This window comes from Phodopus roborovskii, unplaced genomic scaffold, assembly GCF_943737965.1.
Source record: "Phodopus roborovskii unplaced genomic scaffold, PHOROB, whole genome shotgun sequence".
NCBI classification, from domain to species: Eukaryota; Metazoa; Chordata; class Mammalia; order Rodentia; family Cricetidae; genus Phodopus; species Phodopus roborovskii.
Window position 1 is genome coordinate 9,022,098 of NW_026126558.1, and position 12,309 is coordinate 9,034,406.

Here is a 12,309-nt window from a genome sequence, read left to right on the forward strand (position 1 = left end):
ATAGTATGCGCTTCCCAGAAACATGGTTTACACTTAGGCGATAACCACTCACAGGGAAGATTGTACCTCCCGAACTAAAGGAAGGCAGGAGGTGGGGACATGTAATTAGGTTTGTGATACACGGTTCCCCAGCTTTTTTTTTTTTTTTTTGCCTGTTGTCCAGGCTGACACCAGCTTCTGCAGAACCAAATATAAAACTCTCAGTTTCACAACTTGAGGTCTCTTAAATGTGTTATTACACAGAGTGAAGGTCTTGTTTCTCCTGTCACTTTGCAAGGACATCAGTCATCTCTCCTCCTCCACCAACCTTAACCCTACCTCAGCGTGAATGCATTTACCTCAACCCTCTCCATCTGTGAAGAAGGTTTCTGAACAAGGCCACATTCTGAACAGGGTGCCTGCAGGACATGGTTATAGGGTTGGGGGGGTACTGCCTAGCACTAGTTAACCTGTGCCAAGGCTGGCAGAGGGGAGCTGTTGTGAATAGGGTGTCAGCAAGGTTAACTGTCACAGACCTTCAACGTCTGGAATAGAAAGTGGGTGGCCTTCATGTTCCCCTGGCTTGGAATTTCATAGTGGGTCAAGAACTGAATCACAGGGCTGTGCTGCCTGGACAGGGGGACAGAACACCTGCACCCACACCTGCCGGCAGCTTCTGCCAGCACAGAGGCCAAAAGGCTGACCCTGCAGGGGTCCCACCAGGACAGGATGGAGCTCAGGGCTGGGCAGGACAATGGGGAGGGCACTCCCACTGCAGAAACAGACATGAGGCCCACACCTTCCTTGGCCTCCTTCCATTGTGGGGGGAATATCGAGACTGTTTAGCTAGCTCGCCTATGAAAGCCTTTGTTCTAGTTTTTAAAATGACCAGAGGGGTTGGGGGCGATGGATCAGAGGTCTAGAGAACTGTCTGCTCTTGCAGAAGACCAGGGTTCTATTCCCAGCACCCACATGGTGGCTCACAACTCTCTGTAACCCCAGTTCCAGGAGATTCAATGTCCTCTTCAGGCCTCTGTGAGCACTGCACACATGGAACACACAGACATACATGCAGGTAAAGCACCTGTATATATAATATAAAATGATAATTTTAAATTGTAAGACTATACTTTCAGGGATCATTTCTATAGTTTGTTAAATTAAATTTAAAAAAATACCCCCAGGATGTACACTGGTACAGCCACTACAGAAATCAGTGTGGGGATTCCAAAAGAAAATACAATTAAAAATAGAAGCACCTTGGCCCAGCTACCAATGCAGGTATGTACCCAAAGGACCCACATGCCACACAGGCACCCTTTGCACTCTGCATGTTCACCACTGCTGTGTATACAGTAGCTGGGAAATGGAACCAGCGCAGAGGGCTGTCTACAGGTGACTGGACAAAGAAAATGTGAACATGTACACAACGAACTCTTATTCTAGAAAAATCCTGCCTTAAGAGAAATAAGCCAGACTTGGAAGGGCCAATATTCATTTCCTTTTGGAAGAAGTGTGTTCAGGACCAGCAAGATGGCTCATAGGGCTGAGAATGCCTGCTGCCAAGCCTGATGACCTGAGTTCAATCTCCCAGAGCATTGCTTCTCAACCTTCCCAATGCTGCGACCCTTTAACACAGTGCCTCACATTGGGGCAACCCCAACCATAAAATTATATGCTTCTTCATAACTGTGATTTTGCTGATATGAATTGTAATATAAATAGATGATATGTGATCCCTGTGAAAGGGTCATTCCAGCCCAAAGGGGTCTTGACACACAGGTTGAGAACCACTGCTCTAGAACCACATAGTGGAAGGAAAGAAGCAATTTCCATAGGTTGCCCTGACCTCCACACAAGCTCCATATTCCATAGACTCTCCTGCCTAAGCCAAGACAAACCAAGATGGTGTGGCTTTGGGAAGGCAGAGTGAGTAAATGACAAGAGGCCACAGGCCTGGCCCTGGATATAGGATGACAACATCCTGTGTGTTTACTACAAACTGTCACCATCAGTCATGTAGCCCTGGGTCTGTGCTCACTGCGGCTGACGATGGCTCTCCCAGAGAGTAGTGATCACACGGTCCATCGCAGAGCTAGCCCTGGGTGATTCTGCCTTTGCTCCCTTGATCCTTTGCTGTGTGACACCCCCCTCCCTGTGCCCACAAAGGCCGTGTGACTTTGGCCTATGGAATGCAACAGGGCTAACTGTGCGTCAGTTCCCAGCTTGAAGCAGGAGACTTGAGGCTTGGCTTTAGCTCTCAAGGGACCTCTGGGACCATTTAGCCAACATGGAGCCTAAACTGACAGCCAGAACCAACTCCAGCATGCAACAAGCCACCCCAGCTGAGTTGTCAAGCTAACTAGCAGCAGCATGAAGGAGCCCTGATGAGACCAGCAGAGGAACCACTAGGGTGCCAGCCTCAGAACATGAGAACTTGTTGAGGTTTCAGTATCTGCAGATTGGGCTCTGAGACCATAACATGTCACCACAAACCACACTGAGGACAGGATGCTCTGGAAGCTACATGTCCCTTCCAACACAGCCAGTTCTGAACTTTAAAACTCTGAGGGAGGTCTAAGGAGATGGCTCAGTGGGTAAAGACATGCTGTTCAAACATGAGGACTGAGCTCGGAGTCCCAGAACCCATAAAGGCCAGGCTGGACAGCTGCGACCTTGCTCGTGATCCCAGCACTGGAGAGGCAGAGCATGTTAGACCAGTGCCACTGAGGATTCCAGCCTCACTAAATAACGTAAAGAATGATGGAGAAGGCACCCGGTGTCAACCTCAGACCTCTACACATATACGAACACACATGAATATACCTTCACATCCACATGTGCACACTGTCTCTCTCTTTCTCTCTCTCTCTCACACACACACACAGAGAGATACACACAGACATACATACACACAGACACACACATATAGATATACACATTTACACCACATTACACACGCATATATATGTATAGAATATTCTCCAGGATGTTTTTTTCTGAGCATCCTGGAGAATATTCTATACTTCTGTTATGGCTGACTTTAAGTTCTCAAATTTCCTGTTCACCCCCTGGAGCCCAGGATACGGTTGTTTTCACAGACAGGCACAAGGTCAGGTCAGAAGTCACATGTGGGCTCCTGGGTTGAATTGACCAGTGTCTTATAAGGGGGTCAAGGGCCAGGGATAGAGACACAGCAAGGACAGGTCACCAGAAAGCCCAGATTGGTGTCTTCACAGTAACCTGCCTCAGACTTCTGCTCCTCAGAACTGAGAAGGGTGAGATCGTGCTGTCAAATGGACAGAATCTAGACCCTCTGGCTATGTCTGGGGTGTGTGTGACTTGATTACGTTAATTCACACGGGAAAACCCATATTAATTGTGGGTGGGTAAAGGCCAAGTCACCTCCAGTTGAATAACCACAGGAGAACAGAGCATTAATTTGCACTCACTGCTTGTGACTGCCAGTCCTTGAGATCAGCTGCCTCAAGTCCCTTCCTGCCACCTAGACTTCCGGTCTGTGATGGGCAGAGCCGGAATTACCCTTTCACCCTTGAGTTGCTTTCCTCGGGTATTTAGCACAGTGTCAGGAAACCAAGCCAAGACAGGAGGGTCAGCCTCCAAGGGGCCCAGTCTGAGGCCCTACTCTGTGGTGGAGGCAGCCTTCCTGCACTGCCCCTTTGAATGGAGGCTGGTGTCGTTCTGAACCTGATGAGGACAGGGAGCTGGCCCCAGTATAACTCTCCCTGCTCCCAGCTAGACTGTCCCTGCCATGGCTCTGTCTAGGTGCTAAGGCTTTCTTGGAGCAGCTGATTGCCCACAAGAGTAGGAGCAGGAGTTGGCTTGAGACTGTCGGATGCTGTAGATGCTCGCTCATTGCCAGCATGCCCCAGAGGCCAGGATCTCTGTGGGGCTTCCCAGCCCAAACAGCAGGTTCTGGAACAGAGACTATTCATCCCCTGCCTGTGACAGCCAGGCCCCTGAGGGCCTGTCCTGCCACACAGCGGAGAAATGGTGAGGCAGGAGTCCAAATGAATAAGCCCAAGGCAGAGGCCACCTTGTCATGCAACATCCACTGATGAAGCCATGTTCACAAAGCCTCTTTCTTCTCCAGGTGTCCAGAGAGCTTACCACTTATCAGACACTGTCCCCATGGGACTGTGTCAACATGATTGAGGTGGGCAACCCCCCCAAGATGACCTGCTTCCTCCTCCATGCCCAGGGCCCCTGCTGAACAACTGAAGCCAAGTATGCCTTGCACTGTCCCTGGAACCTACAGTCATCACCTGTGATGCACTGGACTCCAGGGGCCACTGGAATGACTGGCTTCTCTCCTGGTCCTGAAGGTCCTAGACATCAGGCAAGAACCAACTGTGAAACCAAAACAGAAGCCACATTGTTGCTAAGGGGCCACATCGTCACACATTGCTAATAAATTCCCATACCTTACAAGAATAAATTTCTCTTTTCTAAGCCTAGTGTATCTTGCAAACTGAATTTTTCAACCTAAGCTGAACTTGTGACCCCGTGATGTATGCCCACCCCTTTGCTTTGCTAAACTCCTGAACCTGTGATATACAGCTGCCCTTTTGCCCTATGAAAATGTGTCTTTCCAGATACCTTCATTACCGGCTTCCACATGATGTATTCTTGCACTTATCTACCCCACAGGCGGCCTTGAGGCCCCCACTCTTCTGTCTAGATGCTAACAGCCAATTATCCTGACAGCTGTTTTCTATCAACCCTAACCCTTCCCCATACAAGGGACCTCAAAAGCCAGTGAGGGGCTGCTCTGAAATCCTGAATTTGGGAGAGGTAGCCATCTGGCCAGTTCTGAATGCAGCTTGCTTTAATCAGACAGTCATAGAATTGTTTTGTTTCCTCAGGTCCAGCACACCCGCCATGCCTCCTCTCGGCCTCCAGTGGTGGCCATTGTCCTGAGCATTCCTTGGCTTGTGACCACATCCAAACCCCACCACTGTCACACAGCAGTTTTTGTGTGTCTGTGCCCACACCTCTCTCCCAGTCACTGCTATGGGACCTTTTGGGAGTGAGTATGGCCTTAACTTGAGCAAGGACCCTGGCTCCAAATGAGGCCACAGTATAAGCTTCTTAAACTGTGGGTCAGTGAAAGATTTAGCAATGGTAGAAGTTGTGTCATGTGACCATTGTCGTGTGACTGCTGCAGCCTTGGGTCTGGACACACTTGTTCACACTCTGATGTGATCACAGCACTGGCCTGTAGCACTTGGTGCAGCTTGGCTCAGGTATAAATAAGCCACTGTCCCCTGCCCTGTCCTGCCCTGCTCTGCCCTGCCCTGCCCTGCAGGGCTCTGACTGCGAGGAGACTCTTCTACTCTCACAGAAGTATGAAGGTTTCATTACCGACAGCAAAGACTTCCAGTTAATTTTTTTTTTTTTTTTTTTTGCCTTCGTTCCTCAGGACATATATGTCAAGTTCCTACCTTTTTCAATTATATTATTTTAAAGAGTTCAGTTTTTAAAATCACCGTTTGAATTGAGGGTTTGAGTTTATTTAATGTTAAAGGAATCTGCATTGGGGTTTAGGACAGACTTCTCAAGTTTCTGAAATGGCCCTAAATGCACTGTGTCCTATGGATTATGCAAAGGTCAAATGTGGGTTAATCTGGAGAAGGTTACAGATGCCTGTGCTGCAGTGTTGTGTATTCAGCCAAGATTTAATGCTTTACCAAAACAAACACATCCATCTCATAAGTATATAAGTTTACTTCAGCCTCTAAGGGTAAAACATTATTGTATGTATGTATGTATGTATGTATATGTGTGTGTGATACACATATACCAAAGAATTGTTTTATTGTTTTAGTCTCTAATTTTATTTACTATTGGTGTATGAGCAGTGGAAGGGGGTTGTGCCATAAAGGACAATAACTCTGTGGAGCCCATTCTCCCCTTCTACCTTTCTATGGGCCCAGGGATGAATGGCAAGTGTCCTACCTGCTAAGCCAGCCTGCTGCCCCATATAAAAACTTGTTTCAAAGGGGCTAGAGAGATGGCTCAGTGGTTAAGAGCACTAGTTGCTTTCCAGAGGGCCAGGTTCAACTCCCAGCATCCACATGGCAGCTCACAACTATCTCTAACTCCAGTTCCAGGGCTCTGACTCAGACCACTTGTGTACATACACACACACACACACACACACACACACACACACACACACACACACTGAGAGAGGGAGAGAGAGAGAAAGAGAGAGACTAAAAAAGAAAAACTTGAGACACAAAGGCACCTACCTCACATGTGTAGAGCTTAAGCTAGATAGATGCAAGTGTCTGGAAACACCATTCAGTGCACCATGGACAGGTCTTTACAGACACAATTCTGCTAAGGATCATAAGGTTAGTGTCCTGAAGGAAATGGTGGGCCAGATGAAGTCATACAAATCACCTCTAAGAGGGAGTGTGAGGGGAAAGTTGGGAGAAAGATGTGATGCCAGGAGCAGGGACTTGGGGGAAGAAGCTGAAAAAGGGAGATAAAGAACCATCTCCTGATCTTCCAGGAGCCAGCCTTACCACACCTAGACCTTCCCCACTAAGACAGACCTGAGACTTCTGACTCTGGAACTAAGGCAGTAAGTTTATATTGTTTAAATCAACTTAGCTTGTAGTCATTTGTTATAGCAACCACAGGGAACTCATACGGACCCACAACTAGCTGTGTCTGTGAAAGGGTGGCAGAGAGGCCGCAGACTGGGGCCACAGGCTCCACAGGAAACCACCGTAAATCAGCCCACAGCACTGCCAGCAGTTTCTGGGCAGAGTCGAGCAAGGGCAAGGTAGCCAGAGGCTCCCAGACCACACACCACTAGGTGTGGCCCCAGTCATCTGGCTCCAAAAGGGTACCTAGTCAAGCCTCTTTACCAGAAATGCCCCCATGGTTACCCTACTTACTTTTCTAGCCATCAATTAACACATCCCAGATGTATAAACTGACTGGTGGACAGTCTCAGGCTGCCAGGTAGGGGCAGCCTACACAGGAGACCTGGGGATGAAGAGATACCTGAAGAGTGGCTTAGGCCACAGACAATAGGCACCTAAGGCCACTGAAGCTTTCCCTTTTAAGTCCTTTGATGTCCTCCAGGAAGGACATTCATTTAAACTCTAAAATAATCAAGGCTTACTTTGACATCTTGTCTGAGGCCACTAGACTACAAAGTACCAGAGATGTGACCTAGGGCTCACTCATGCTACACAAGTGCCTAACCACTAATCACAGCCACGGTGTTTCTGCGTGCGCGCGTGCGCGCGCGCGCGCGCGTGTGTGTGTGTGTGTGTGTGTGTGTGCGCGCGCGCGCACACGCGCGCACATACCCATGGAGGTGCATCAAAGGAAGTCAGGACAGGAACTCAAAACAAGGCAGAAACCTGAGGCAGGAGCTGATGCAGAGGCCATGGAGGAGTGCTGCTTACTAGCTTGCTCCTCATGGCTTATTCAGTGTCCTGACTAGATTTATGTCAATTTGATACAAACTAGAGTTATCTGAAAGGAGAGCACTCCGATGAGAAAATGCCTCCATAAGATCCGGCTGTAGGACATTTTCTTAATTAGTGATTGAAGACGATCAGTGATGTGGAAGTGTAAGCCAAATAAACTCTTTCCTCCTCAACTTGTTTTTTGGTCATGGTGTTTCATTGCGGCAACAGAAACCACAACTAAGGCAAGTTGGGAGGAGGATTATGGGGTATTGCTGTGACAGACTTGAGCATGGAAGGGCTTTGCAACTTTGAACTAGAAGAGCCATTGTGTGTGGAGATTTCAGTGGGCTGTTGTGTAGGAGTTTGGAAGATAAGAATATTGAAGGCAATACAAAAAATGGAGGCCTGTCTTATGACGTTTCAGAGGGTAGTTTAAAGACTATTGAAGCCATTTGTTATTTTGAATTAAGTCTCTGTTGCTCTGGCTAGCAGAGACTGAAGAACCAGCTGTGATTAACAAAATACCAGAACTTCTAAAGTGAAATCTTTGCTGGGATACTCAATGCTGGTCTCTGGAGCTGAGAAATTGGAAAAGAGACCAGCATCGCTGAGGTGACATCTTCTGAGAGCCAACACGTAAAAGCTGTGTTCCAGAGGTGGCCAAGGCTATAGTTGGTGCTAGCAGCTGAACTTGGTAGTATAAGAGTCTCCCAGGTGGTGCTGGCTCTGAAGGCATGAAGAAGTCATGGAGAGCAGCTGAGGCTTAGCACTGTGAAAGGCCAGGAGAGGCCACTGGTGAAGGTACAGCCTCAGGGGCAGCCTGAGCACTGAAGGGGTCATGCAGAGAAGCTTGGCATCACATGAAGAGAGCCTGGGAGAAGCTACTGGTGAAAGTGCAGCCCAGTTGCAGCAGAGACCCCAGTGTTTTGGAGATGTCAGTACCATGGGAAGACCACCAAGAACACCAACAACAGTGGGGTGGAGCCAGCCTGAGCCTAGAAGACAGCTGTGTGAGCTGCTGCAGAGGGCAGAGCTGGAGGAGTGGCCCAAGCCCTTTGGAGGAGCCCAGAAGACTGTGAGCGAGCCCCAGATACTGGACATTGAGTTATTTATGCTGCTGGAATTTGGTTTTGCTTCACTGAGATGTCACTAATTCTCTCTTGAAAAAAGTATTTAACTTAATTTTGATTTTTACAGAGCACACAACTGAAAGAACTTTTAAACCAGATTTTGGATTTTTAAAGAGATTGGATATTTTAAAGAGAGGCTAGGGTTTTAATGTGTTTGAATTTGGAATAACTGTAGGACTTTTAAAGTTATTTGTTTTTATGTGTATTTTTTAATTAATTCATTTTTTTACATTCCAATCCCAGTTTCCCCTCCCTCGTCTCCTCCCATCCTCCTCCACCTCCCATCTGCTCCTCAGAGAGGGTAAGCCCCCCCCCAGGAAGTCTACTAAGTCTGTCCCATCATCCCATTGAGGCACCCCCATGCCCCTGTGTCTAGGCTGGGCAAGGTATCTCTCCATATAGAATGGACTCCACTAAGTAGTTGAGCATTAGAGTTACATCTTGGACCCCCTACCAGTGGCCTCATATATTGTCCCATTCACATCATTGTCACCTATATTAAGTAAGTCTAGTCCAGTCTTTTGCAGGTTCCCCACAGTCAGTGATCTCTCACTAGCTCAGGTCAGCTGATTCTGTGGTTTCCCCATCATGGTCTTAGCTACTTTGTTCATATTATCGCTCCTCCCTCTCTTCCATTGTACTCCAGGAGCTTGCCCCATTGGTTGATGGTGGATTTCTGCATCTGCTTCCATCTGTTTCTGGAAAAGGGTTCTAGTTTCTCTGAGGTTGTGGATTGTAGGCTGGGTATCTTTTGCTTTATGTCTGGCATCCACTTATGAGTGAGTACATACTATATTTGTCTTTCTGGTTCTGGGTTACCTCGTTGGGGTTGTTTTTTTCCTTGTTCTGTCCATTTGCCTGCAAATTTTAGGATGTTGTTGTTTCTTGTCACTGAGTAGTATTCCATTGTGTAAATGTACCACATTTCCTTTATCCATTCTTCAGTTGAGGGGCATCTAGATTGTTTTCAAGCTCTGGCTATTACAGATAGTTTCTATGAACATAGTTGAGCAAATGCCCTTGTGGTATGAATGTGCTTCCTTTGGGATTATTTGTGTTTATAATGTGAGGTCTTGGGGATGAATGAGAAAGGAAGGTGTGGCTTAATGTGTTTGTGTGTCAAGTTGACAAGGGGTCAATTGTGCTGGATAATGTTATGTCAGCTTGACACAGCTGAAGTCATCTGAGAGGAGGGAACCTTAATTAGGAAAATGTCTCTAGAGATATGGCTTTAGGGAAGCCTGCAGGGCATTTTCTTAATTAGTGATTGATGGGGGAGGGCCCAGCCCACTGTGAATAATACCATCCCTGGGCTGGTGGTCCTGGGTTGTATAAGAAAGCAGGCCAAGCAAGTCAGTAGGCAGCATCCACCATGGCCTCTGTATCAGCTCCTGCTTCCAGATTCCTGCCCTGTTTGAGTTCCTGTCCTGACCTCAGTGATGAACAGGAAATGTGAGTGAAATAAACCCTTCCCTCCCCAAGCTGCTTTGGTTGCAGTGTTTCATAGCAGCAATAATAACCCTTAGTTACGACACCATCCATCAGTACAGCCTGTCAAAGACCTCAGTGTCACTCCACAGGTCTCTCGGGTTCACCTCCCTCCTCAGCCTCCCTGCACCTGCTCCTGCTCTCTTACCACAGCCTCTGCCTCTCCACCCTGCAGGCCAGAGCAGCCCTCACGGACTGAGCTGGGGAGCTGTTGTCAGTGGAACCTGCTTCGTCATGCAGATCCCTTCACTTACTGCTAAAAGACTGGCTCTCTCCTGAGATCTGTGGGCAAGGTCACACCAATTCCTGTAGTGAGATATGCACACTGCCCCCACCTGTGGCATTGACCATGGCCATTGGGGACATGGGTACAGTGCGGATATGGGGGGGGTCTGGGTCTCACTCTCTTCCTGGTCTGTTGTGGAGAGCATCCGGGTGGGAGCCCGGGGCGTCATCTGTTTCAGGTGTAAGTGATTTCTCCCCCAAATAAACATCATTCAACTATACTGTGTCCCAGTGAGTCTTATTTCCCACGAGATAAATTCCAAAAAGTCTGATAATGAGAGGCCTCCCTGGGGGGGGGGGGTCCCAGACTGGTGGGCCTGGTAGACACTCAGTGTTGGAATCCTAGCAATAGCCTTCAGGACACTGAGCTATCATGAGCCACAGAAGGGGCTGACAAGGGCTGGTCTATGTGGCACCTGTTGGGAAAAGAAGAGGCATCGTGCAGCCCACAGGGTCAGCTCCCACTCTGAACAGCATATTGGGTGGACCACACAGGCCACGAAAGTATGGACTCAGCCCCCAGCAGCAGACCTGGAAACTGCTTGCTAGAGAAAGCCCCCATAAACTAAGCCAGAGATGGTTGCTCCAGAGAGGGAAGGCTGGGCCCTGTGACCCAGGACTCACAGCCTGGCTCCTCATGACTCAGAACAGGAAGGCATTTGCATCAGCCCAGCTGCCAGTCTGCTTCTTTGCAATGCCCACAGGTTAATCCAGATATTCACTACATGATTGATATAGCACCAGGTTCACTGAGAAAAAAAAAAAAAAAAGGTGGCCAAATGGTCAGTTGTCTGACACTGGGCTCAGGACTTTAGAAGAAGCCTCTTTTCCAAGTCTCTGTAGTGAAACTTCAGCCTTTAAGAACCTAGACAGTTTCTGGGTAGTGGTGGCACATGCCTTTAAAACCAGTATTTGGGAGGTAGAGTTAGGCAGATCTCTGTGAGTTTGAGGCCAGCCTGGTCTACAAAAGGAGTTCCAGGACAGCCAGGGCTACACAGAGAAAAAAATACCTGTCTCCAAAAGAGAGAAAAAAGAAAAAAAGAAAGGAAGGAATGAAAGAAGGAAGGAAGGAAGGAAGAAAAAAGTTGAATAGTGCTCTATGGTGGGTTCAAGGCCAGCCTGAGCTGCAGAGTAAGTTCAAAGCCATCCCGGCCACACTATAAGACCCTGCCAACCAAAATTATCAGAAACAAATAAATAGTTGCAAGAAAATAACATGGTTGGATCAAACCTGTGACAGCCAATTCAAAAGGTGAAAAGAAAGGCAGTAAAAACAGACCAGGAAGGGTTGGTTAATCACAAAAACACTACAATGGTACTGCTTTAATCCAATTATTGACATTTATAGTAGATGTCAATATTTTATGAGAAGAGATTGGCTTCATTCAGGGTGGTATGGCTGTAGACAATGCCAATGTTTTAAAACACTCAAAATATAGACGCTGTCAGTTTGCATCAAAACCTGGGACTGGAGAGGTGGAATGGCCATTTTGGTTCCCAGCCCCCATGCCAGGTGCTCATAAAACATGTCCAGCTGCAGGGAGAGGGGGGAGGGTAATAGGGGGTGGGAAATGGTGGGATGGGGCCTTCCAATGCTGTTTTCTGGTCTCACGAAGCTCTGAAAGAGGAGCCAGTGCTCCTGACCCCTGGGCTGTCTCCCTAGCCCCCAAATCAACTTTCTTCTTCTGGTTAAGGTTAGTGTTAGGATTACAGTTACAGTTAGGCATTAGGGTTAGGGTAAATGTAGGGTTCCGTCCCCCAAAACCAGCCCTAAATTTAAAAATTCTAGAGAGTGTGATAGTGCATGCCTTTAGTTCCAGCACTGGGGAGGCAGAGGCAGATGGGTCACTGTGTTCAAGGCCAGCTTGGTCTACTTAGAGAGTTCCAGGACAGTCAAGAATACAGAGAAAAACCCTGTCTTGAGGGAAAAAAGAAAAAAGAAAAACAGTCAAAGGAGCCAGGTGGTGATG

General features: G+C 47.8%; 1 pseudogene; it reads left to right on the forward strand.

Annotated features, from left to right (window-relative positions):
• The first annotated feature begins 1,099 nt into the window (after nt 1-1,099).
• Nucleotides 1,100-1,176, forward strand: LOC127234770 (uncharacterized; annotated as a pseudogene).
• The last annotated feature ends 11,133 nt before the right edge of the window (nt 1,177-12,309 follow it).